Below are 5,726 nucleotides of genomic sequence, written 5' to 3' on the forward strand. Positions count from 1 at the left end.
TCCATTGACTCCTTCTTCAGTGTCCAGTGGTAGAGTTTACTTCCTCAAATCTTGATTGGAGGTCAAATGTCACTGTAGTGACAAGGTGACCCTCCCACATATCCCAACCCCAGGTGTCCCTTGATAACAACTGAGGGGGTAAAAGAAATTTTTCTTAACTTCTATACATGGTATTTGTCTGTTAATTGTGAGAGTCAATCATTGTGGCATTCACATTCTCTGAATGGAGAGACATAATTCTCTCTCAAGGTTTCTTTTCCTGGAGAAGCACAGGGAAAAGCAAGAAAAAAATTCGTATCTCCATCATGTGGAAAGTGTTAGGAAGATTATTTACCTGAAGTGATTTGTCAGTTGGATTCTGCTGAGGATTGTTTTGTTTCCTTGGCCAATTGGAAAAAGCTTTGTCCTGGCTGTCTGGAGACAGTCACAAGTTTTCTTTAGTATTCTTTAGTATTCTCTAGTATTCTTTGTAGTATAGTATGCTTCTTTAATATAGTGTAGTACAATGTAATATAATTTAGTTTAATAAAGCAACTGTTCAGCCTTGTGAATCAATGGAGTCAGCTGCCAATCATTCCCTGCAATGGGGCATCCTGCTTTTTGATAAATCATCGCATTACTCATCTCTCACACTGCAGCTCCTCCCCAGGTGCTTTGCTCTCCTGCACTCACACTTCTCTCTGCCAATCTGTGGCTTATTAAACAGTCTGCTGGCTTTGTCTCTCCTGTGGCTGCAGGCAGCATCGATTCCTGCGGACACGAGAGAGCTGTGGCTGGAAAAGTTAATGGAGGGGAAAGAAACAGGGAAGAAGAAGGGCTCTTGTGAAGATCACACTGCCCTCCTGAGGCTCCTGGGGGAGAAGGCAAAGTTGCACCAAGACCCCATGCTGTTCTCTGATGACATTTTTTTCATTGAGCCAATGGTAAGTGATAGGTGAAAACCTCATTTTCCTCCTCTTCTTCATCCTCATCCTCCTCATCCTACAACCCCTCTTCCTCCTCCCACCCACTCTACCCCTGGCTGTGGTCACTGGGCAGATTGTCAGCTGGCTCGAAGTGCTGGGAGGGAGGACATTGAGTTTCTGGTGCACCTGCAGAGCTCACCTAAAAATGCCAAATGCTAAAAGCATTTCTGCCCTGGAGGCTCATGGCAGGGTTGGGTGCCTGACAAGGCCAAGCTGTGGTGCCAGGGCTTGAGCTCAAGGGCACTCTGTGCGTGTCCTTGCAGTGTCCACAGGGAGCAGTTCTTACAGGTAGGGGCTCCCCCCACATGTGAGGTTCAGCAGAGGCTGTTGGAGCACTGCCAGGCCACATTCTGACCTGAAGCTTGCAATGGTTTGCTGGGAAAGTGAGGCCAAATTCAGCCTAAGGCTAATCATAGAAATACCAATCCCCTCCCGTAACCACGCCTTGCACTATTTCTGAGTGTCCCTTCCAGTGTCCTCTGTGAGCCTGGACACAAGGGTGGAAGGTTGAAATGGGCCTTTGGAGTTGTCCTGCACACAGGGACAGAAAACCTTTTCCTTTTCTGTTTCTGCAAGCAAACCACCACATCCTCGTATCAACCAGAGTCCTGATTCTGAGTACTGGCATTGTGAGAGACAATGAATGCCTGATGTCTGCACAGTGCAACATCCCTTCTCATCTTGGAGTAAACCCTAGAATAATGCCAGCCTCTGCTTTCTTTCAATACAGGTTAAACTAATATTTTTATTTCTAAGGTTCTGGTTCCGGGCAAATTTGGGAGAGAACCCCCCAAAGGGGCTCCTCTCGGAAAGCAGATTCAATCGGCCCCTACCCCCAACCAGTCCTGGAGAAAAGACCTCCTTGAAGTGGAAAAAACCTGTTTATTAAACAATAAACCCTAAACAGTATTAATCAATAAAACCCCTTGCTGCTCCAAAAGAGATGACAAACTGAGAAAGTCCCTCCCTGGGTTGCAGCTCAGCTCACTCAGTCTCTGATCAGTCCCTCTAGTGCTGGAAATGTCACAGGCCAGGCTCAGCCCGGTGGCCACTGGTGGAGCTGTTGGTGCTCTTCTGGTGTTCAGTCCAGAGCAGTTTTGAACAGGTCCAAAGAAAGGAAAAAAAACCCCACAGTCCAGGGAACTTCTTTGCCTCAGCAAGCTAAATTAACTAAAAGCAAAGGAGAGCTCTGTCCCGCTGTCTGTCCATCCACACACAATGCAGTCCAGGAGCAGGAATGTGGAGGAGTGAGTGCAGTGTCTGAAAACAAACTGCTGCTTCTTCTCTCCCCCCTTCACTCTCTGCAACAAGTCTTAAAGGTGCAAAACTTATTATTCAGCATAAACAGAACAAGACGATTTGGGATAAAAGCATCATATAGTCGACCCAAGACAGGGATCATGTTCTCTTCTTCTTGTGGAGAGCCACCAGTGCACAGTGGCAGTAGCATCCCACTGTAGCTGACAGCAGCATGATGTGACCAAGAGCCTTTGTCAGAGCAGCAGGAATATTGTGGAGAGGGGGAGCTGAACAGCTGAGCATTGAGAGCTTCCAGCGCTGTGTTGAGCTGGGTTTGGAGTGTTTCCTTGGGCTCCTTGTGTTGTTCACTCATTACTAATGCTCTAAACAGAGGCTTACAGAAGTGTGGTTGAAAACAAGAAATGTGAAGTTTGAAGAGAACTGTTTTGCTGTCTCTTTCTGCTGTAGGAGGGAGAAATTGGGCCAAATTGTTTGGCCAAATTCAAGGTGACCTTCAGACCCCTGGAAGCACTGGAGAATGGAAGTGTGGCTTACTGCAGCATCTCAGGTACAGCTCCTTTGCCCTGCTTCTCTCCCCCTCAGTGAAGCCATGGTGCCAGCCTGAGCCCACGGGGCTCCCATGGAAGTGCTGGGAAGAGTCCCTGGTCAGCAGGACAGTGCTGGCACATCCCCCCTGGCCCTGCAGCTCCCAGGGAGTCTCCTGTGCCAGGCCAGGGCTCAGAATGCTGTGTGTGCCTGACTGATCCCAGAACAGGCCAGGCAGTGCAGGGAGAGGTTTTCATGCCATGGCTTTGTCAGCATTCCCCCAAAGGCCAGAGAGCTGCAGAGCAGAACAGCTTTAGTGAACAAGCACTCAGCCCCTGCAGGCCCCTGGCCTCCAGGATGATGGGTCCATTTGACATGGATCCATCATCAGGCAGCAGGAGCTGAGTTACAAATGTGTTCCCTGAGCCTAGATCACCTCCCAGTGCCCAGACAGCAGCAGAGCAGAGGTGTTTGAGCCCCCCTGAGCCCAGGGTGTTGGTAGAAGGAGCGGCCTTGGCCAGCACCTGCCTCTCTCCCTTTGTGGGAATTGAGCCCTTTCAGCTCTGTCTGTGGAAATAGAACACAGTGCTGAGTGTCAGGAGTTGGGGACTTTGGCAACGAAGTCCTGTGTTCCTGGGCCAGGTAGTTTGGTAATTGCCAAACTCTGTAGGAGCTCTGTGCCTTCACTGAATGATTTCAAAGCTCCTCTAAGTGCATGGGAAGGAAAGCATAGAACCAGAGTATGTTAAGGATGGAATGGACTTAAAGGCCTCTGGGCAGGAACACCTCCCCCTAGAACAGGTAGCTCCAAGCCCCATCCAGCCTGGCTTGGAACACTTTCAGGGCTGGAACCTCCACAACAGCCCTGGGGAACCTGCTCCAGTGTTTCACCACCCTCAGAGTAAAAAATTTCTTCCTAATATCTAAGCTAAATTTCCTTTCTTTCAATTTATACCTGTAACTCCTTGGCCTGTCACTACAAGGCAGCAGAGATGTTTTAAACTCAGCGGACTGGTGGCTGAAATTGGAAAGCAGCCCAAGGAATGGGTTAGAAATTAGAAGTCAGCCCCAAGGCTGAGGGAAGAGGAGGGTCCATATCCTCTCCTGCAGCATCAGGAGGTGGTTGCATCCAGCTCAGAGTCAGGGTCTAGCACTGAGGCAGCCTGGAAAATCCAGTATAACAGAGGGAATGTTTGTACGGCAATGGACATCTCTCCCCAGGCTGTGAGAGCAGGCTGCCCCTGCAGCTCAGAGGGGAAGGACAAGGACCCTTGGTAGAATTCAGCTCTCCTACTCTGAACCTTGGGAACATTTCTATCGACACCCCCCACATCTATGACGTGAGCAGAAGGCTTGGGGTGGATCCTGATGGCTCCTGAGGCAGAGCAAGCCTGGTGGAAGTGTGGAATTGCTGCCGACCTGGGCAGTTGTGAGCAGGGAATATTTGATCTACTGGTGAAATCTGGGAGGGTCTGCAAGGTGTGTCTGTTGTTCATGAAGCCCCAGTTCCTTCTTTGGGAATCAGCTGGGAGGCTTGCTGCAAAACAACCCCTTGGCATATGAAACGAAGCCTGGGTCAAAAAGGGATGTTCAGAGGCTTTTGTGGTCGTGCCAGACACAAGGCACCTTTGGACTGGGCTGTTCAGAAGCAGCTGGAACAAACTGGCTGCCTTTGAGCTTCAGTCAACTGCAGACAGCTTCCAGTCAAGTGTCTCCTGCTTATTGCTGCAAGTCACAGGAAAGCCATCCAGCCTCCTGGCTCAGTGCTGGCCCTTGCAAAGGGCTTGGGAGTTCTTTCCCTTGCTGACCAGTCCCTCACCACACTTCAGCCTTGGTGCATCTCTGGCTCTAGAAAGAGAAAAGTTTTCCTGGGAATAAAGCAAAGCATTTTTCTACCTATTTGTCTCCTCCCCAATAGTGTCAAGTTTGCAACAAAATCCAAAGAGAGAGCAGCTGAAAGAGGTAGAAGATGAGGCACTACATCATGCCAGACACTTCCAAAAGCTTGGCTGTGGGAGGCAAAGACATGCTGAGTTTTCTTACCAAAAGATGATGCTGTCTATACATTTTGATGCTGATGCCTCATAATCAATGTATTGTTTTCATGACATGGGAAAAGGTGAATGAGTAGATGCTGCTGTTGGAGCTGTGCTCACTGGGGCAGCAGCAGCTCTGGGGTGATTCCCTACGCAGCTGCAATCAGCCCACGTTGCTCTCAGGGCCAGGTCTGAATGAACTTGGTGATGCTGATCAGAGGTGCACAGCTCTGTGTCCATGGGATAACCCCAGGGTTGTGGACTCCAGTTCTGTGGAGCTGCCACTGCTTTGCAGGAAAACCCAAAGGCAGAACTTGTCCTGTTGTATTTTTTTGCCATTCATAGCATCGTCTGCTATTTCTGGGTATTAATTGCGTCATTAGACAATAACTCACAAGAAGGGAATATTCCACATGTATTTCCATTTTGCTTTCTTGCTGCTGCAGGTGGAACTGATTTACCTAGGAGCTATTGATGCTCCCTTCACCTATAGCCCTTCAACTGCCAATGTGGGCTTCTGCTTCAAGTTTGCGCCTGAGGAAGACATCGGTGCACCAGGTGGGACCCAGACTGCTCAGATCTCCTTCAGTGCCACCATAGTGTGGAGGTTTGAGGAAGAATTCCAGTTCAGTGTGGCTGGATCTCCTATGTCTGCAATCCTGACTATCAAGTAAGGATGGTCAAAGCCAGGCACGCGCCTGCACGTCCTCAGCACAAGAGAAAGGGGCCGCTTCATGTGAGCGGTCCCAGCCCCTCCACGCGTGCGGGATCGGTGCCAAAAGCCAGACAACACTTACCGGTGGATCACACGGCTCATGCATTAATGAAGAATGCAGCTATCTGCAAGAATTAGTATGAATTGCAGGACACATTGGTCATCCACACTTTGAATGCACTTGCGGCCCTGGGTTCCTCCCGGGGCTACGCCCGTCTGAGCATT

At 49.5% G+C, this 5,726-nt stretch overlaps 1 pseudogene; it reads left to right on the plus strand.

Annotated features, from left to right (window-relative positions):
- Nucleotides 1-5,574: 5,574 nt before the first annotated feature.
- LOC134426065 (5.8S ribosomal RNA) overlaps nt 5,575-5,726 on the plus strand; it is a 153-nt pseudogene continuing 1 nt past the window's right edge.

Source organism: Melospiza melodia, chromosome 17, assembly GCF_035770615.1.
Source record: "Melospiza melodia melodia isolate bMelMel2 chromosome 17, bMelMel2.pri, whole genome shotgun sequence".
Classification (NCBI taxonomy): domain Eukaryota; kingdom Metazoa; phylum Chordata; class Aves; order Passeriformes; family Passerellidae; genus Melospiza; species Melospiza melodia.